This window comes from Giraffa tippelskirchi, chromosome 5 (assembly GCF_054371585.1).
Source record: "Giraffa tippelskirchi isolate mGirTip1 chromosome 5, T2T-mGirTip1v1.2.pri, whole genome shotgun sequence".
NCBI lineage: Eukaryota > Metazoa > Chordata > Mammalia > Artiodactyla > Giraffidae > Giraffa > Giraffa tippelskirchi.
Genome location: NC_137279.1, coordinates 161,176,980 through 161,199,095, shown reverse-complemented (window position 1 = coordinate 161,199,095; position 22,116 = coordinate 161,176,980). Strand labels below are relative to the sequence as shown.

At 40.5% G+C, this 22,116-nt stretch overlaps 1 protein-coding gene and 1 long non-coding RNA gene across 19 annotated transcripts in view; one reads left to right on the top strand and one right to left on the bottom strand.

Annotated features, from left to right (window-relative positions):
• FGGY (FGGY carbohydrate kinase domain containing) overlaps positions 1-22,116 on the top strand; it is a 486,984-nt gene that overhangs the window by 402,152 nt on the left and 62,716 nt on the right. The window lies entirely within an intron of this gene.
• Positions 1,249-10,489, bottom strand: LOC145505034 (uncharacterized). Of its 2 annotated transcripts, none has more exons than XR_014052726.1 (5): positions 10,232-10,489; positions 7,345-7,406; positions 6,789-6,918; positions 6,123-6,290; positions 1,249-4,038 (listed from the first exon to the last, which is right to left on the bottom strand). It is a non-coding gene; the product is annotated as an uncharacterized LOC145505034 (long non-coding RNA). The 2 variants fall into 2 exon arrangements; XR_014052725.1 differs by having other exon boundaries at positions 6,123-6,218.

Below are 22,116 nucleotides of genomic sequence, written 5' to 3'. Positions count from 1 at the left end.
TCCAGTCCTCTACTTTTGAATATTTAGGTTGTCTCTGTTGTTTTAAGGAACGTTGCAACTAATAAGATCTCTGTAGCTAAAATTTGCCCACACCCTAAATTATTTCCGGAAACTAAATTATGCAAGTATAGTTGTTTGGTCAAAGAGTTTGCCCAAGCTTTAGGATTTTGATACATATTAGCACTTTCTACTCCCACCAATAGTGGGTGAAATTTCAGGGCTCACATTTCTTGTGTGTAAGGAGTCTTTTGCTGTGAATTTTAGTTTCATTTGGTTTTCATTCCCAGGCCTCTTAAAATCCCGTTCATTTCACATATGGTCCTGATACTGTAGCCTGATTTAGTAGCCTTTTGCCCTTTTCTGCTTGAGCATGTGCTTTAAGAGCTATGAGATTCTGGTTTCTTATTAAGTAGATTCAGGTCTCTGATTGGATTTTCGATGTCCTATCCCACATAGGAGTGCCTCATAGAAAATCAACAGAAAATCCTGGAATGGTAATTAATTTAAAGAAGGATTAAATTAAGAATGTGATATTTCCCTTAACATTTTTTATACTTATTGCCATACCTGGTTAACAGTACAGTCTTATCTTTTTGAAAATTGCTCCTACTCAGAAAAAACAAACAACAAATTCAGGTCCTGATTAATTACATATCTCTTACTCTAATCCAGTTTGCAAAATGGCATCATGGATATAAAAGTCAAAAATTAGGGACTTCCCCAGTGATTAAGATTCTGTGCTTCCACTCCAGGGGGACATGGATTCGATCCCTGGTTGGGGAACTAAGATCCCCTACTGAGTAAAAAAATAGATAACAATAAGGAAGACTTACTGTATAGCACAAGGGCCTCTACTCAGTGCTCTGTGGTGACCTAAATGGGAAGCAAATCTAAAAAAGAGAGCATATATGTATACATATAACTGATTCACTTTGCTGTACAGCAGAAACTTGAACACAACATTGTATAGTAACTATACTCCAATAAAAATAAATAAATATTAAAAAGTAGCTCAAAATTAGAATTCTATTTTTAGGAGATTATTTCTATATATAAGATATATAATGTTTGACTCTCCCGTTCTTTACAGGGTGATCCTAGATCAAGGCCTGTTACTTTCCATCCTGTGTCGGTCATGGGATCTTTGCTTTGTCATTCATAGAATTTCTGCAGCAAGCAGTGGATGGTAACAGTCCCCACTGTGCAGATGGGGACAGTGAGGCATGGAGAGATCATATAACCTTGTTCTTTTTGTTCCATCAAGCCATGCTTTTTATATCTGTTGCTTGGAAAAAGCAGAGATTACAATGTGGCAGCTCAGCTGCGCTTCCACAGGGTGAAATGGATAATAGAATATATCAGCATCCATGTTTATCATTGCTACTTTGCTGATTATGACTTGTAGAAATACAAAGAAGAAACATACCCTCTTTGGTTTGGAAGTTTTCTACTTCTTTTGTTTGCAGAAGACTTCATACCATGTTCCCAGTAGTGTTTTATCTTTTTGTATTTAATCATAACCTGTCCATTTACTTTTTATAGAGATAGATATAAAAAAGCACTTAACTAATTAAGAACTTTAGTTAAAAGACACTTTTTATAGTATTGTTATTAACACAGAGGTTTAGGCTAACAAACATTTTTTCCAAATATCTCCCTCCTCCTGCAGTTTTTACTCAGGAACTTAAGAATTGGGCTTTTATAAAAGCAAACAATAGCGAAATATCTACTGAGTCCTTTAGTTGCTTAGAAGGATTTCAGGACTGTACTTCTAAAATAAAGTTTACCTACTTCTCTTTGACTTAATTTTGTTCAAGACAACATTTTATACCGGTACAAATCTGAAAAAAATGTTATTTTGTAGAAATGAATGTCTATACATACTTAATTCCTCATTTTAATTATCATTTATGCTTTTAATTTTTATGATGAATTTCCTTGTTGGGATAAATTAGAAATGAATAAGTTGGGCTTTTTTCTCTTTAGGATGTTAGGAATGGAAGATCTGTGCAATATAAATTTAATATTCAACACAGTAAGCAAATAAGACATGAGGGAAGATAAGACCTTTAGTCAAATCAGGAATTGTCTGTAATTGGGGAAAAGTTCTTAAAAATGCCTACACATACACACACATAAACGCACACTCATAGATATTGATACCACTGGACAAAGATTGATTCAGAGCCATGGAATATTTAGAGGTCTTACTGAAATCTATGAAAGACTTCTGATTCTATCATTGAGGCAAATGATCAAGATGTATGCGAGATAAAAATATCGTTATTACAGTTACTTATTGGAAATGTTTGATACTTTGCAGTGAGCCATAAAGTACTATGGGTACAGAAACTTGGATGTCATCTCTCCAATCATATATATATGAAAGAAATTTGAACATCTAAAAATTTGTTACCATGTTAAAAGTTATGCATAAGGAAATTTCCTATACTATTATCATCATAAATTTTACAAATGAAGAAACAGGGTAGGAAGGTTTAAGTGACTTACCAAAGTCAAAAGCTAGAAGTGGTGAGGGCCAGAATCCAAGGCCTGGGCTAGAATTCCAAAGCTGAAGATTGTTCAACTCAGTCATACTTGGAAGTGGACTGCTGTGGGGCTGAGTGTGATTACCATTATTTTTTTTTAACTTTTTTAAAATTTATTTTATTGAAGTATAGCTTATTTACAGTATTGTGTTAATTTCTGCTGTGCAACAAAATGATTCAGTTATACTTATATATGCCCTCTTTTTCATATTCTTTTTCATTATGGTTAATCAGAGGATATTGAATATAATTCCCTCCGCTATCAAGGACTTTGTTGTTTATCCATCCTGTATATTTTGCATCCTGTGTAGTTTGCATCTGCTAATCCCAAACTCCCAATCCATCCTTGCCTCATTCCCCCTCCCTCTTGGCAACCACAAATATGTTCTCTGTATCTGTGAGTCTGCTTCTCTTCAGTTCAGTTCAGTCACTCAGTCGTGTCCGACCCTTTGTGATCCCATGAACCACAGCACGCCAGGCCTCCCTGTCAATCACCAACTCCCGGAATCCACCCAAACCCATGTCCATCAAGTCAGTGATGCCATCCAACCATCTCATCCTCTGTCGTCCCCTTCTCCTCCTGCCCTCAATCTTTCCCAGCATCAGGGTCTTTTCAAATGAGTCAGTTCTTCACATCAGGTGGCCAAAGTATTGGAGTTTCAGCTTCAACATCAGTCCTACCAGTGAACACCCAGGACTGATCTCCTTTAGAATGGACTGGTTGGATCTCCTTGCAGTCCAAGGGACTCTCAAGAGTCTTCTCCAACACCACAGTTCAAAAGCATCAATTCTTTGGTGCTCAGCTTTCTTTATAGTCCAACTCTCACATCCATACATGACCACTGGAAAAACCATAGCCTTGACTAAGATGGACCTTTGTTGACAGAGTAATGTCTCTGCTTTTTAATATGCTGTTTAGATTGGTCATAACCTTCCTTCCAAGGAGTAAGCGTCTTTTAATTTCATGGCTGCAGTTACCATCTGCAGTGATTTTGGAGCCCAGAAAAATAAAGTCAGCCACTGTTTCCACTGTTTCCCCATCTATTTGCCATGAAGTGATGGGACCGGATGCCATGATTTTAGTTTTCTGAATGTTGAGCTTTAAGCCAACTTTTTCACTCTCTTCTTTCACTTTCATCAAGAGGCTCTTTAGTTCTTCTTCACTTTCTGCCATAAGGGTGGTGTCATCTGCATATCTGAGGTTATTGATATTTCTCCTGGCAATCTTGATTCCAGCTTGTGCTTCCTCCAGCCCAGTGTTTCCCATGATGTACTCTGCATATAAGTTAAATAAGCAGGGTGACAATATACAGCCTTGACGTGCTTCTTTTCCTATTTGGAACCAGTCTGTTGTTCCATGTCCAGTTCTAACTGTTGCTTCCTGATCTGCATACAGGTTTCTCAAGAGGCAGGTCAGGTGGTCTGGTATGCCCATCTCTTTCAGAATTTTCCACTTCTTCTGCTTCTAGTTGTCTGCTTCTCTATACAACTAGAATTTGAATATACATTAAAATGTCACTGTGTTAGTCAAGGTCTCCACAGAAGATACCCTCAAATTAGGATAGTTGTAGGGAGTTTAGTAGAGGGACTGTTTACAGACTGTGTACTGGCTCTGGAGAAATCACAAAGGAAGATGTAGTACACTGGAATCTGTAAGAGCTGGACCTTAAGAGATGAAGGAGGAACACAGTTCCTAGAACCTCTGAACCCCAGAAAAGAGGACTATGTGGAGGCTACTAAGTCAGCTGTCTTGCCAGTGACCCTGGAAGTGAAGAGCTGGATTATTGACCCCTTTCTCTTCCCTCTCACTGATTGACTGTCAGGCTTCCATTGGGTGGAGTCAAAGTCAGAGGTCAAGGAAGCTCATTGATATGGTCCATACACATGAGCCTGGCTCAGCCCAGAGGAGGGTGGGAGAGAGTGTTCAGGAGCATGTACTGCCATCCTCTGCAGTCATCCAGACTGGGCTGGGCAGGTCTGTCTGCAGACTAGAGGCCAATCTGTAAATGGTTTGTTACAGATTTGCAATGAGATAAAGGACTTGCATCAGAATGTAACTCAATTATGACATATTGTTCACAGCACAGTGTTCTCAATGAAAGAATCAGTGTGTTTGTTTACTTTCTGGTGCAACTCTTTTTGTCATTATGTCATGGACAGCCCCTTTGAGTAGCAATGATCAGATCTGCCAGCTCTGCAGATGACAGACAGCCTAGCATGCTCAAACAGAACCCCCTTATATCTACCTTTATTTTCCTCCCTTACCTTCCACTAAAGATAGGAAAACTGTCTGTGCCTCTTTTGAGATGGGCAGTGTGCTAAGGTACTGGAGATGACATTTACTTCTTGAAAATAGGTTATTCACCTCACCATTACAGATAGGAAACTGAGACTCAGAAAGTTTAAATACATCATCTAACGAGTAGCAGAGGTGGTGACCAAATCCAGAGCTGACTGCAAAACTTATGCTCTTCCTACGGGCTGCCCTAGGGCCATGCTTAAAATTATCTGACATTAATACCTAGGAAACAATGCAGAGTTCTGGGGGGATTGCCTTGTTTGGAGGCCCAGAGCTGTGTTCTGGTGTCGGGAACAACCAAGTCATGGTTTCTGGGAATAGACACACCCCAACTCCCAAAAAATAGAACCATTTATGGATCCCGTGTCACTCAGCTTTATAAGGCCTTTCCCAGCCCAGCCAGCCAGATCAGAAGGTGAAGTCAGTTTGTTTCTAAGGACTTCTTGTCTGTTTCTATCTCTTTTTTAATCTGGGAGGTTGGAAAGAAGATGAGGAGAAAGAATTCATGAGAGGGATACGTTTCCTCAGAAATGTTATTAATTGGCTGGGCAAAACAAGAGAAGGAAATAAAATAGCTGCTCCTTGCTAAGTAAAGGCATCTCATTCCCTTATCTCATTAAAAATTAAAAGCACTCTTGGTTTAAGTAGGGCAAATTAGTAATTAAGTGCTATATAATCAACTTGTGTAAACATAATATTGAAGGGGAGGCCAAATTAATCACTCTGCTGGCTGGTTTTTGCCCCCATTAATGCACCTTTTACTTGGGTCCTTCCTGTGATGTCAGGATGCATTTTCTGCTCTCCCTCTGCTGCTGGAGATAGGGTGGGCTGTGATAGCTGGGCTGACAGCTAACAGTGGGCTGGATCTGGAAAAGGCATGTATCTGGGCCTGATGCAACTAGGTGCTGAGGCTCCCTGCTTCATTGTTTGACCCAGAGCTCATCAGAGGAAGGCTGCCATGTGTCAGGGACAGTCCTAGACGGCAGCAGGGCAAAGATGAATTAAACACATCTCAGGACCCATGGGGTTCCAATCTCGGGGGGAGAAGATGGACACAGGCAGATAGACACAGTTATGAAAAAGCCAGTACTAAGTGTAATGACAAGGATCAGTGGGCCTTGGCTTGGGCTCAAATCATGACTCTGCCACTTACCTTGGGTGACTTACTTAATTTCTCTGTGCCTCAGAGCCCTCATCTGTAAGCCTAACCATAATATCTGCATCATGATATGCTGTCTCACAGTTTGTGTTGTAAGAGGCAAACGCATGAGTACCTGTAGGGCAGAACGGGCTTCCAGGTGGTTCAGCAGTAAGGAATCCATCTGCCAAGGCAGGAGATGTGGGTTTGATCCCTGGGTTGGGAAGATCCCCTGGAGAAGGAAATGGCAACCCACTGCAGTATTCTTGCCTGGGAAATCCTATAGTCAGAGGAGCCTGGTGTGCTGTAGTCCATGGAGTCACAAAAGAGTCAGTCACTACTCAGCAACTAAACAACAACAAAGTAGAATCCTGTCTATTTAATGTTGGCTATTACTTAACTACACTTGCTCTACAATGGATAATGGAGCACCACAGAAGGAGTGTCTTCCATTGCCATAGGGCTATGAATGTCCCGAGAAGGCGACATTTGAGCCAGGCCATAGAGCATTAGTTACTCTAGAGCTGGAACTCTGTTTGGAGGGGCATGTGACCCAGGCTGGCTTTTAATCTTTGCATTGGAGTCCCTTCTCTGGAAGCAGAGGAAGGAGCATGTACTTCAGTCCTGCACAAATCTCTCTCCATTTCAGTTCCACACAATAAATAGTAATAACTGATGGAGTTCAGTTGTGTTATGGCAACTGCCTGCCAAGTCTGGGAAGTGGAAGAGGGTAAATGAGCTACACCTGTTGTGAGCAAGATAAGAGGAAATCAAATGAGGCAGTAGAAAGTCACTAAGTCACCTTATTCCACTCAAGGTGATGGCATCTCCTTGACTTGCTAGCTGGGTGAACCATCCCGACGGGAAAGATACTTCATTTCTCTCAGCCTCTGTGCCGTATTAACTGACCCCACTGGATAACTGCAAATATTCTGTGAATGAAAGCACATTTAGCACAATACTCAGCATACAGAAAAGTACTGTTATTATTTCTTGTATTGATTTAATCTTTACCTAAAACCCAGTAAAGTAGGTGGTAACATCATCCCACTTTATAAAGCAGGAAATGGAGGCATCAAGATGCTGATGAGCTCCTAAGGTCACATGGATGGCTGGTGCAGGGAGAGGGGTTCCTGTTTAGCCTGTCTAACTCTAGGCTTACCCTCTGCATCTCCCTTGCTGCCCAGTGCTTCAGAGAGCACCTGGAGCTCAATTTACATATTATATGCTAGAAGTAGGGAAGATGTCACTTGATTATGTCCAGGCCCTTCACTTGATAATGAGGAAGATACCTTTTCTCCTGCTTGAAGGAACAACAGGATTCCCTTTAACAGATGGGGCAGGCCAAAGAGACTCACCCGAAATGATCATCCCTTGGATGCAATAGATGCAGCTACTTGCTCTCATCTTGGCAGTTTTGCTTTGGGAAGAAAACAATTTATTTATCATTCATACTCCTCTTCCATAAAGGATTTGAGCAAGCTTATAATAAAGGGTTAAGCAGAATAAAACTAAGCAAAATAAAACACAAGTTAGAAGCTATGTAGAAAGAGAATACCCCAACTACTTAGACTAGGGGATCCTCAAATATATATACCTTCAGGTGCCAACTAGTCTGTATAAGCATGGGACAGTACCAGAAAAGGCCAAGATGATTTCTTCTGCAGGTTGGAGAATGTATACTCTGCCTAAGGATATTGACATTCAGGTTGTTTTAACCCTGCTTTGGTGAGTTCCAGACCAAGCCGATTTATGGGGCAGATTTGGCCTGTGGGTCTCTGACCCTGAAATAAGGGGATTACTTGGAGCTTCCCAGCAGCCAACACAAAACTGGGAAATAGGTCAAGTCAGATAGTGTCCATGGTGTCAAGGAAGTATACACCCATTCTCCAAAAGAGACTATGTCTTCCCTGCGACCAAATTCTAAAGTTGCCATTTCTTTAAAAGCAAACTGAGAAATCCTTTTATGAAACTTTACAGAAGCAGCAGAAGAATTCATCCTATACTATGTTGTTAAGGGTCCAGAGCAGAACATTGAAACTTGACTTGAACTTAAGAATTGCCCAGGTTTATAATTTTATGGAGCTGTCGCTTCTTGACCCAAGGGTAGAACTGAGAATACCCAGCATGGCAGATGGATGGCATGTCCCTTAGCACTCTTCCCTGAATATTCCTTCCCTCAGCCAGCTTCACAAACAAAGCTGTGTCACTGACCTAGGAGTGTCTTAGAAGACCTCAGTACTAAAGCTTTTTACCAGCCTGGCATCAGGGACGTGCTAAAATGAAGCACCCATCAATCAAGAAGGGCAGCAGATGTTGAAGCCTATCAGATGTCAGTAAACAGCAAGCCTACACAGGCCAGTGAACTTGGCATCCTCCTAGCAAAAATACACTGTTGCCTTCAAGAGGGAACGCCATGGACTTTTATAAACTGCATTAGTTGATATATTTTTTCTTAATCTCTATTTTTTTTTTTTAAGGGCAGGTTTAATGTTCACAGAGTGTTCTAGGCTTTCAGCCCTAGAAGTGTAGATCTTCGAAATATCCTCCCAGTAATTATGAGACATTTCATGTTCAGCTTTATCTAGTTCCCTCCCTTTTACTGTTAGAAGTATGATTCATATTATAAGCAATAAATAGGACCATAGTTAAGAGCACAGACTCAGATGTCACAGAAGTCTGAGCTCCAGTCCTGAGTTCAGATGCTAAAGCTGTACGTTAGGTCAATCCCTTTACCTCTCCTCTCTAAACTGGTGTTCTCATGGTACAAATGAGGCTGTTAAGAGCACCTGCCTCATACGAGTGCTGTGAAGATTAAATGAGATAATATGTAGAAAGTATTTAGCACGGTTACTGGTATGAATAAACTTTCAGTGAGAATTCTACAAAGTTAGAGAAATATTTATGATACCTCTCATTATTAGCTGACTGTAAATTACACGTTGTTATAGCTCTTTAGGTACATTATTAAAAGACGGCTGGGCCACTCATTGGCCTGTTTGCTCTCAGGTAGCTTTTTACTACCTGTGCATTACATTTCTTGGACTCTCTTGAAACTGGCCATTAAGTAGTATTTAGCACTGTTTTTGGTTTAGTTTTAGTATTTGATTAATGGGAGATACTGATGGAGATTGGTATGCAGGAAACAAGAAGTCAGGTCATTGCTCTCTTTCACTTCAGCAGTAGATGCTGCATCTCCTGTGTGATTCCAGCTTCCAGCCTTCCCCTTCAGGTCCCAGTGCTGAGCACTCAGCCCTTCATTGGTTTCAGCTCCAGCCTGACATCCCCAGCCTCTGTCTCTGGTCACACTACAGCCTCCCATCAGCTCTTGATCCCTGAGAGGAGTAGCAGCTTTTTGCCATCTCCGATCTCTGAGTTCCTTTGGCATCATCCGTTTGGCTTCTTAGTTTCTTCTGTAGTCAGTGAAAACAATTTCTTGCACTCAGTTCTTTCTGTTAAATGACCTGGAGTGGCTTCGCCTCTCCTGACTAGACTCTAATGATACAGTTGCTTTTATATATTAAAAGAGAAGTCAGTTCTTACGGTGAATCCACTTCCCCTCCTCTCTGCCTGTTGGAATGGGCTGGGCCAGTGGGAGGAAGGGTGGTTGGTTCTCATGAAGAACAGTTCACTTTGACGAAGTAACACCAACAGACAAGAAATTGACCTTAGCAACTCTAGTGAATACCCAGCTCTGAATAAGCAAACTCTGAGTCAGGCATTGAGGACAGTGGCTGTGCAGAGCTTACCACTTCCATCAGGAGACACGGCTGGATTACAGGTCAGAACCAGGCACAGTTCAAGGGAGTGTCTAGTCGAAAAGAATAGAAACTCCTCTTTCTTGAACCAGAACTCTGGACCATTCTAAGTGAGTCATTATATTACATGTATGATTACTCTTATCACTCAAATGAGGAAATAGAGACTCAGAAAGGACAAGCAGTTTGCCCAGCGTCCCATAGCTATTAAGCAATGGCGTTAGTTTAAGTCTGTATGTCTCAGAGCTTATGTTTATTGAGACATATCTTTTACTCAAAGTTTTCCAAACTTCCTTCCTGTTTCAAAGCAAATTATAAAAAAGCTACTTGCAAAACTCATATTTCTCTAGTCTTCTGGTAGACATTTCCTTGAAGAATCAATAGTTAGCCTTTTCTCCCCTAATTCTCACAATAGATTTACGTGCAAATTTTCTTTCCTTCAGTTTTACAAATGAGAAAACAGACTCAGAAAGCGAAAAGAACTTACCCAAGGTCACACTAGGTGTTAATATTCAAGCTGAAATTTGAATACAGGTTTTCCTGTCCCCAAGCAAACACTGTTTCTACTGGTGACGTCAAAGCACTGGATTATGTGATAGAAGGCCAAATGTTTTACAGTTTTAAAAAGAAAAAGGGGAAAAACAAGGCCAGGTTCCCCACCTTTAAGGAGTTAACAGGCTAGAAAAATAAAAATGAAGCAACCTGAAACCAGAGAGTGCTGTTACATAATCTACTCCCTGGTAACAGCTACAGGCAGGAAAGAGAAGTGTGACTTTGTATAAGAAGTAGGGCTTGAAATGGAAATGGTAATTTAGGAGGAGCAGAGAAGCAGTTGGAAGTGCACTTTTCAGATGGAGATACTAGTGAAAGGAAAGGAACAACACAGACAGAAGAGACATCAACTCGGCTCCTAGGAAAGCATCCCAGTTCATGAGGAACAAAAGAGAAAGCTCAATACATAAGGACCACACTTGACTGGGAACGGGAGTCATCAACTATGAACAAATTATTAGGAATTTGATCAGGAGTCTTGGGAGCATCCTTTGCCCAACATCCTGTGACTCCATCAGTTGTTTTTGTTTTTTTAATGTTTCAGGCTAATAGTCTCATTTTTTTTTTTTTAAATCAACAGCATCAAGTGTTTCTTAGATGATAATACTGCTTCCTGCTTAAAAAAAAAAAAAAAAAAGCCAGTAAACTAATTCAACCTGAGAGTAACAACAAAGATTTATTATTTATCTCTAACAGTTTTGAAGTCTTTAGATGCCCCTGGAAAATTATCCTGTTTTGCAAGAGAACATTTGTGTATAGAGTGTTATAGCATATCATGTTTGAGAATTTCAGGATGAAGGTACCTTTTGAGACAAGGCCACTGAGATAACAGGAAGCGAGCAACCCACCTCACCCCACCTCAAATCCTACCCCTTCCCCTCCCCACCTCAACTGACACCTTGGCCAGAGGAGTCTGTGTTGAATGGAGTCAATCAGATTGAAATTCCTACCGAGTTGACCATGTCAGTTTCACCTGTCAGCATCTCTGATGAGGGGGGATCCTGAGAGACCAGACTGGTTTAGGTAATTGGATTATAGTGGTTGTCTTCATCTTAGTAAGCTGATTAACCACTACAAACAGACATTTACAGAGGAAAAATTTATATACAGCCCTAAAGTGGTGCTTCAAGCAAGTGCTTAGACTATTGAGGAGCAGGAGGCATTGTGAATCCAGCATGTTGTGACGTGGTGGGGAACTAGGAACCTGCTCTTCAAGGGGCTCCTAAAAGGATAACAGAGGGTATTCATGTCATTTCACCAGTCATTGTGCATGTGACTTTGTGGATTAAATCACTTAATCCTCACAACAATTCCATTCGATTCTGATATTCCTAGTGCTTTGCAGATAAAGAGGTCTTTGCAGATAAGGAGGTCAAATCACAGAGAAATTAAATACTTTCCCAAGGTCACAAAGCTGCTAGAATATACTTGGGTGATGTTCTGATCCTGTAGTCTGTCCACTGGAATAATACTAGAAGCCATCTGTAAAACTGCCTTGGGACATTGCCTCATGGTCAGGCCCACCTCTGCACTCCCCACCCAGGCCTGTGCTTTTCTCTAGTATTGCCCTTAGGTGTTTCAGTGTCTGCCTACCCCACTTGGGTATGGGCTTCCAGGCAAGGATCCCAGAAGTCCTCATCCTTAACCAGTAGCGGGCGCTGCATAAACATGTGTGGTACCAAAGAGGAGGTGAAATTGACAGAGAATGTATAGTCTCCCTTGATCTGGCTGAGCAGACACTTAAAGCAGAAGTGCTGCTGTAGATAGAGGTGGATTGAAAACCCTTAGCAGGTAAAATATGATGCAAGACCACCTAGTTCTTAGTTCTGTCTCTGAAAACAGCTTTCCCCATTCTCATGGGCATTCACTCCAGACTGTCCCTTGTGATTCTCAGTTGCTCTCTTTTTTCCAAAGATAAAGTCCCCATCCTCAAAGTCGGTTTGGTTACTAAATAACTCAATATATAACCTGGGACAAGAGGTCTACCACTTTGGGCCTCAGATTCCTCATCTTTACGCTGAAAAAATTAGGTCCTGATTTTCAAACAATTTAAAATAGTAGACCACTTAGGAGGCCACTATGTAAAACACATAGAAGCTGAGCCGTGTCTCCTGTTCACCAAGGGTCCCAACTGAACATAAGAAGCACAGCTCTCAATTGTTTCAGAGGCAATATTAAGGTAATCAACACAAATACTTAACAGTACAGTAATTAAAATGACTTTAGAATAGAAGATACAGGCCATTCAAAAAAATGGGTTCAAGGGCTCCCAGCAAGACCCCTGTGCCTGCTTCTCTGTTGAATGCTTCTCTGTACGCTCTTGGAGGAAGAGGGTGTGTGGCTTGACTGTGTACAGTGGGTTGGGGAAGCTAAAGCCTCTGGGCCCATCCTCTTTGACTGAGGACAGAGTGTGTGCTGTGGCACGGGTGAATTAGAAATTCTAGCCAGTGGATCTTAGAGGTTGATTTTCTGTCTGGGGATCTGACCTCTTGCTTCACCAGCCGAGGGGATCAGACTGTCCTGGAAGGAGCCATGAGCTAACCCTTTCAAAAGCCTTTCCTTTCTTTCTCTTTCTTTCTTTTTTTAACTGTATGTTTCAAGGGGAATTTCTGACTGGGGGCTTAACACCGCCAGTTTGAATCCCTCTTGGCATTTACAGCTTTGAGAGATCCATACCACCCTCCTCACTGCTGTTTTATGCTAGAAGATTACTAGAGATTTAATTCCATTTATGTCACTGGATTTATTTAAAAAAAACAAAAAACAAAAAACACCTTTGGAGTCAGGGATGAATGCCCCATTCCATTTTTTTTTTTTTTTTTTTTGTCAATTTTCACTGATTCCTTATGTGAATGCTTCAAGGGTAAGACTCGTTTTAGTTATTTCCAAATCTCCAGTCTCTAACACAGAGACTGACCTGGACTGCTTGGTAAATATTTATATTTCATTCGACAAATACACTGCCACCGCCCCCACCTCCCCCCCAGGTAGAGCACTGTGTAAAATAACCATTGTACCAGGTTTCATCCCATTTACAGTGGAGTGTAAGAGACCGTTAAAAAATTAAATCCAAATAAATATATAGTATATCTTGGTTTTAGGGCTCTAAAAAGAAAAGAACAGTTTCAATGGAAGGACAAATTTGAATGATTGATGAATGAAAGTAAAATGACTTCAAATGCCAACTCAAAATCTGTCTCATCTCATCTCTTTGTAAATAATTATTATTGGTATTATTTTAACTATCACAACTGCTGCCATTTCTTGAGTATCCACCACATTTCAAGCTCTGTGCTAGTCGCTTCCTATTTGGTGCATCAAATTCTCAAAAGAACCTTGCTGTTTAGACCTTCTTATCCCTTATTCCAGATGAAAAAGGAAGGCCCAAGGAAGGTAATTAACTTGTTCATGATCAAAGTCAGTAAATGTCTGGGACGAATGCAAGTTGGTCTGACAGAAACTCTGCATTGAGCAAAAGGGAAAAAATTCCAAAGATTATCATCAGGGATCCAACAGGGAGTCGCTGACTGAGGAACACTATATCCTACCTTGTTGCAAATGATCAATTATGTTAAGGGAGAGGAAGGAAAAAAAGAGAAAAATCTATGTTCAAGAGTGAGAGGGAAAAGGAGGAAGATAGTATTCTTGAATTGGTCATCTTATCAGCCTAGCAATAATAAGCCATCACCATGGGAACAAGAACTCTAATTAATGACAGATGTTGAGTCACTTTATAAACCACACCGTCTGAATGCCGAGCTGGCGCTGTAACTCTCTCTCCCCTGCCGCGGCTGGGAACATGCTATGGTCTTGTTGGAGAGACCCATCTTTCGTGGGTGGAGCAAACTCTGGACTTGGCATCAGAAAACTTGCATCTGAGCCTCAAATCTGCCCTTTCTGAGTTCTTTTGCCTTGAACAATAAGCTCACCAAAAGTGAGAGGTAGCTATCATTAATTTTGTCATTATTATTGCTAACACTAGTAGGAGCTTTCTGAGACTCTAGATCTACAAAATGCAACGTAGTATCATCTCATCAGTTACTACACTGACAGCAGATGTCTGGCATAGACAGTGTGCTGTGTTATTTAACCATGGTGATGCTGATGCTGGAGAAGAAAAGAAGGAAAAGGGAAGAGGAAGAGAGGCAGCTGCAGTGATGTGCAGTGACGTACGTGCGTAGAACTGTGAAAGCTCTGAGGTGTGATACAAATGAGGGCATTCTACTCATTGTCAAAATATTTTTGGTCAGTTCCTGGGCTGGTAGCCCATGCCTGTGTTCAGTTTTGTCAAAGGTTCTATTGTCTCTGTTGCCTTTCTGTCCAGCCTTTCTGTGCATGTCTGTCCTCCTTCCGGCTGTGCTGTTTAACTGGGGGAAGGACAACCAAGACAAAGAATTCACAGAAATCATGAGAAAAATTTACTCAGAGCCCAAGTTCTCTACAGGCCAGGATTTCCCATAGACTGTTCTTTTGGACATTAGAAGATATTCCTGGAAATAATTCCTTTGGAAAGCACTACATTCAAGTTAACTAGGTATCTTCATAGTAAGACTTTGCATAAGAGTTTAGTATATTAACATACCTTGTGAATCTCCCAGGTTGTGGAGGCATTTAGAATACTGCTGCTGCTAAGTCGCTTCAGTCGTGTCCGACTCTGTGCGACCCCATAGACGGCAGACTTTCCTAAATTTACTTGACCAAAAAATTAGTTTTTCATGGAGCATTTTACTTTGCTAAAGGACCAAACATTGAAAAGTGCTGCTGTAAACCCAGAGTCAAGACCATCAAGTGTACAAGTAGTACCACATAACAGGTTTGAAAAATCCCACCAATCTTCCCATCATTCGTGTGTCCATTTTACAAACTAAAAGGGCACCAATCCTGTATGTCCTTCCCTAGTGAAGGACAGGGAAGCCTGTGTGCTGTAGTCCATGGGGTCGCAAAGAGTCAGACACAACTGAGCAAGTGAAAAACAAGGCTGTATTTGGCAATGACTTCATGCTGGATGGTGAAGTGACAAGATCCATATATTTCCACTCTTACCATCTTGGAGCTCTTGTGAGCATTTTGGGGTGATAGAGAAATTGCCTGGCAATAGCAATGCGGGTGAAGGGTGGAAAGTAAGGGTGCTGTGGTACCAAGGACAGGGGCTTCTTATTCCAACTTCGTAGGTCAGGAGGAGTTTCCCAGGGGAAGAAACTTCTAACCTGAGATCCAAAGAACAGTGAGAAGAATAGGTAACACGTTGTCAATGCACTTGCCCATGTTTTGTCACATTACGTCCTTCTAGCAATCCTCTGGGTCAGACACAATGAGAGTGGTGACAGGAAAGATGAGAGGTACGTGAACCAGCACATTGCTTTGGGTCTGTTGGTTCAAACTTGAATGAGTTACTAAACTCTGTGGACTCAAGTGTCCAGGAGCCATAAATGGATACAAAGTAGAATAACATGGCTCCTCCCCAAATGCACAGGTACACCATCGGTAGCACCCAGGGTTTTAGCTGGCTTGTGGACACTCTTTTTGTAATAGATATATATTTAATTTAACATATATTAGAAAAAGGTAACCAGCATCATACCTATGTTTTCATAGACATTTTTGCCTAGAACAAGGCAATTTGAAAAAAGAGAAAAAAGAATTTATTCAGAATTTAGAAAAAAATATTATACTAATATAATACTACACATGATACTTGAACATGGAAACAATTATGAAGATGGTATGTGAATAACTAAAATTTGTGAAGTAATAAAGTAACATGTGTGAAAGTGTCTCATGCATAGAAAGTGAAAGAAGTGTTAGTTGCTCAATCTCTCTGACTCTTTGCGACCCCATGGACTATAAACCTGCCAGGCTCCTCTGTCCAAGGAATTCTCCAGGCAAGAATACTGGAGCGAGTTGCCATTCCCTTCTCCAGGGCCTCTTCTCAACCCAGGCACTGAACCCAGGTCCTCCTGCATTGCAGGCATATTCTTTACTGTCTGAGCCACCAGGGAAGCCTCATGCATAGAAGGCCCCAGTAAATGCTTCCTTTCTGATTCACTGGGCCAGCAAGTGGCAGACCCTAGAACTAAGCCAGAGCCTCAGACTCCCAGTCCAATGCTCCTTCCAGGACATCTTTAACTATGTCTGCCTTACCCAGCCACTCATCCCTGAGTAATGCAATGAGTAGGTATTTCAGAAGTGACTTATGGCTTTGAAAAAATGTTCTGATGAATGTCAATAATAAATAACATGTATACTTACTAACATAGACAATGTTAGCATTTTCAAAAACAGGAATTGGAATCTGAGAATTGAAAGGACACTCAGAGATCATCTCACCCAATCCTGCCTTTTATGGATGTGGAACTTCGGACCCAGAGAGGAGAAGTGCTTTGTTCAGAGCTCTTAGCTGATCAAACCAGGATGAGAATTCATATAAAACATGCATATATAAAACATGCGTATATAAAATGTTACATGTAAGGACTTCCCTGGTGGTCCAGTGGTTAAGACTTTGTGCTTCCAATGCAGGAGGCGCAGGTTCACCCAGGTCAGGTAACTAAGATCCTACTTGCTGAGAGGTATGGCCACAAAAAAAAAAAGTTATACATGTAAAAAGAAAAAAAAAAAACCTGTCTCCTTTTTTCCAGAAAAGTAGCAGGGATATACCACAAAAGGACTTTTACTTCCACAAACTTAAAAATTTGGGAGGTCATGCTTCATACTATGCCAAGCAGAACATTGTAAATGATCACTGGAGAAGGCATTCCTTGTTCTATTCATTTGTTTGTTTGTTTTAATTGTAAAATATACATAACAAAATTTACCATTTTTACATAAATAATATAGTAATGTTAAGTATTATTTACATTATTGTGCAACCAACATCCAGAACTCTTTTCATCTTGCAAAACTGAACTCTCTACCCAGTAAACAGCAGTTCCCCAGCCCTCTCTCCTCCAGGTTCTAGCAACCATGATTCAACTTTCTATCTCTATGAATTTCACTACTCTCAGTACATATATAAATGCAATCATACATATTTGTCTTTTTTGTGACTAGCTTCTTTCATTTAGCATAATGTCCTCAAGAGCCATACTCATGGTAGCATGTGTCAGAATTTCTCTCCTTCCTGGTTGTTTTCTTGATGCAAGACAGACTGTTCTCTGTGGTTCCTGATTACACCCATCATCACCGTGAAGACTTTGGCATGCTTACTATTTTAGTGACTTTTCTCCAGTGGGGGAAATAGATAGCTCAGTTGTGGATGACAGTAGCAGTGAAAATCAGTATCTAAGAGGAACTCAAGCCTTCGTCTTCCAATCTTTTCTAAGTAGGTGACAAGGGAGATAAATGAAATTGCTTGCTGTGTCTCCCACCCTCACCCCCAGTTCCCTTCATTGCTTCCACCTCAAGTCTTCAGTCAGCCACAAAGGAACCATGAGGTGGTGGTTAGTGATTTAAAAAGTGGATTTTCAAGTAAAACAGCCTTGAATTCCAGTCTAGCCTCTGTAACTTACTAAATCTAGGATCATGGATAATATGATTAACTCTCAAAGCCATGCTTCTGTTATCTGTGGATGGACAGAGTAATACTTGTATATAATTTTTCTTTTTTAAAGCTTGTTTTTTTTCTCCTTCTAGGTGGTAAGGTATTATTTCTGGACTTAGTTTCTCAAACTGGAAAATAATAAATCAGTAATTTCTTCCACTGGATTGTTCAGAGATGGGATGTGATGTTATCTGACATTTTGGCCGCTGAGACGTCTTGTTCCAGGCTGAGAGTTCTAGGGAACCTTGTGATATTGGAAAGGAGAGAACGCTCATTTATTATGCAGCCTCTGTATGTCAGATGTAGTACTTTTTCATCCAAAACTCTGAGTAGTACTCTATTATGGCCCTTGGCCCTTTGCATCATTAGCATTTGCTGTCTCACTGGCTTGTCTTAACCATCCTTGTCCCCCAACTCCCACTCCTTCATCAGGGCCTGCAAGATGCCCAGAAAACTACAGATCCTGCTCGCCCTGCTGTCATTTGTTAAATAACTTTCTTTAATGCATTAGGAATCACTCAACATGTGCCTGCATTTCTTTGGCCACTAATACATCCCCATATCTCAAGATATTCTCTCTCTTCCCACTCCAGTATCCCCATGGCCTCATGGTAAAAGGTACCATTCATTTGACAGGGAAGCCTGCAGATGGAAACTAATTTGGGCTCCTCTCTCAGCACTCTCCTTGCTGACCACTCAGGATTTTTTCTTTTCCTGGATTTGACCCTCCCATCTTCTTTCTTTTGATAAACAGGACAGCTATCCCCAAAGGGATGCATCCATTACATTTCACCAGAGTTCAGTTCACTTTCCATTGTGTGTTTCTGTTTAAAAAGAAAGCCTTTTACAAAAACTATTGCAATGTTGTGAAGTGATTGGCCCCCAACTAAAATAAATAAATTTATAAAAAAAAAAAAAAAAGAAAGCCTTTTAAAAGGGTTGAGCATACATTGAGTGTGTGCTTAATTTTTAATATGTGTGTGTGCCCACAGCCAAAAGAATAGAAGAGAAGCCTTAAATAATAATGAAACTGAATTTATGTGTTATGTGGCACTGATTCCTAAACATGTATATTCTTAGCAGCCAGGTATTATTTAATACATCCCCACTAGTCAAGATGCCAAATCTAAATGAAAACCATGTTTAAATATATCTAGTAATATTATGGCTTTTGGTTGACTTACAAGCTGTATTAACATAACTTTATTTTTCCCCAGCCAGCCCTCAGTCACTGTCTTATATTCTTACTCTGAATGTTAGTCTAGTTCTTTTGTGCTATCAAGCCAATTTTGATCATAAACAATTTATACCCCAGACTTTTAGCATCATTTGCACTGGGCCCTCAAATGTAAATGTTTTAGAAAGAGAGTAACCCTGAGATTTTTTTTTTTCTGACTGAAAAATGAAATGTCTCTTCTTCATGGAGTAAGTCCCCGAATTTAAAAGGAAGTTAATAAGTGTCTTGGAGATAGTAAATTGTTTGTAGTTTCTGTAACGAATGGTGTCTGCCTTTTGAGTTGTTATTGCTTTTAGTGTTTTGTACTAATGTACTGTGTTCATTTTTTTTCCCTTGTGATGATTCACACTTCTGTTAGTTTTGCAATAGCACCACCTACAGGCTCTAGGGAACATTGCATGTGCTGCTAAAATGTTCTTAGTACCTTTTTAAAAAGCAATTCCCCCGCTCTTTAGGATGTAATGACAAAAGGCTTGTGGGTCTTGGGACTGAAGAAGAGAGAAGGCAGTAGTAGCCTGATGAGGTAGGTTGCTATCTCCATCCACCAGGTTTCCAATCTGTTGACAAACCAAAAGGAGCTATAACTAGAAAGCATTCCTTTTATAAAGGATTAGCCACACTTGGAGTAAAATATTCTGTTCTAGCAGATTTTTAAAAAATTATTAATAAAACAACATTGTTTAACATGTTTCACTCTTGCTCTTGTTTCCAGCAGTTTTCTTTCTGTTTTCATCCTTGTAACGGGCATTTTCCAACGTGATTGCAGTGAAATGATTCTTGCATGTGGTGCTTTGGTTTTGTTCTCTTGTAGTAATTACTTGCCTCTCACATTTCCACATGCTCTCTTCTTTCTTCATTGTTCTCTGTATTAGTCCTTAAAAAGTTTTATTTCAGCCTTCAGCCTATTTATGCTTTCCATTAATGTTCCATTATCGTTTCTTCTTGTTTCTGGAGTTCTTACACGGTTCTTTATGTTTACATCTGAAAACGTTTTAAAACCTGATTAAAAGTATCACAAATGTGTTTATTAACAACACAATACAATTCTTTGATTATATTAGTGCTGATAAATAATGCTAACAAAACTGTTTTTTGCATCATATTAAATCCAAAATTTAACATGTGTTTAACTTTGTACACTGTAGATGTTCTATGGTTCACTTTAAAAAGAAAAATTAAATATAGTACATAGTAGTACATAAAAGTCTTGTAAACAGGTATTACTATCTATGTGCCATATCTCTGTAGATGATGATGGCAGTAATAATGATTTTAGGCATCACTTGATTTCTACATGCCACTGTTCAAATCACTTTATATGAATTAGCATATTTAATCACCAAAACAATATCATAGGATAGGATCTAAAAGTAGTCCCATTTTATACATGTTTACAGAATGTTTCTGTGTCCCCAAAAAGGAAACTTCTACAAGATAATGTATGAGCCTGCCGTAGCTAGTGTGCAGTTAAAAAGTTAATATTATTAGCTCTTTCTTGGACTTTAAGAGTTAGTTTGGGTCACTTTTCTTTGTCTCAATAACCAACTTTCCCTTTGGGAGCTTGTGCTTCCCTTTACCCTTTTATACCTGTCAACTTCTCCTCACTGGGTGACTCTAGCTTTATCTCCTGAAAGAGCAATATCTGCCCTCACAGAGCTTATGCTCTCATCGGGAGGAGTCTCGTACAAGTAATTCTGGAAACAAGTAGTCACAACAAATAATAGAATTTCAGGTAGCAAAAAAAAAAAAAAAAAATGCTGTAAGAGGAAGTAACGCAACATAAAGGAACAAAGAGAGGCGAGGCAGATTGGGCAGGTGGGACTGGCTATGTGAGCAGCGCAGTAGAAGGGCCCTCCTGAGGAAGGATGTTTGAGATGAGACTGGAATGGCAGAGAGCGCAGGGGGTGCAAAGGTCCTTGGGTGGGAATGAACCAAACATGTCTGAAGAAGAGCAGAAAAAACGGAATGGGTCTCTTCTCTCTCTCCCTCCTCAGCTCTCTGACACTCCATTTTCTGCCTCAGACCCTGGTCTCGCTGAATTCAAAGAAATGATCTGGAATGACAAAATCCTGGGATGATACTCATGGAAGTCAGGGGGCAGGGAGGGACACTGGCAAGAGGATCAGACCGGGAGAGCCTGCACTCTGTGTGTCTGCCAGGTACACTCACATGTAATGTATGTCTATTGTGTGAAGTCAGATTAAGGGGAGCATAAGGCAGAAGTGAGGTCCCAGCCCTTGCTGGCACAGTGAGTCATTCATCCTTCAGTGCTCCCATAGTACAGAACAGACCTGGCACATATTCCTCCTCATATGTATGGCAACTCTTCCTCCCACCAGGCTACAAGCTTACTGAGGGCAGAGTCTATGTCAGAATCATTCTTCAAGCCTTTTTCCTTCTTGCATTCATTTATCCGGCACTGTTTCTGAGTGCCAGCCACTTACGCTAGGTCTGTCTCTCTGTCCATAGACGCAGGTCTGAACAAGGAAGGTCCAGTCCTTGTTCTCAAGTTTCTTACAGTATTGCAGAGGAAAAACACAGTAAAGTAGACAACCAACCATACTAGAGTCTGCTCTGTTCTATAATAGGTGATGTACCTCACCCAGCCTTTGGGAGGCAGAGAAAACTGTTCCAAAGGAATGACAGTTGAGCCAGGACTTGGAAGTATGAACTAAACAAAGGTGTGTTTGTGTGTGTGTGTGTGTGTGGCTGAGATGGGGGAGGGTGTACAGAATTTTACATCTTGGGAACAAAGGATTCATGAACCTAAAGGTGAACACAGTATGTAATGGATGAAAATGTGAATTTGAGTAAATAAACGAATGAACAAATTAATGCTTTGGTCTTATAGGAGCAGCTCCTAACATGAAAGTAGAAAGCCGGGAGACGTTTTGTTAATTTACCTTGATAAGTCACTGTTCCAAATGCTGCCTGTCCTGTGCCTGTGGGTGGACTCGCACGAAAACCTGTGTGATTATCAGAAGGCTGCTCGCCTCATAGATCATGCAGGGATTTATTGGAAAAGTGAGTTAAGCAGTCATTT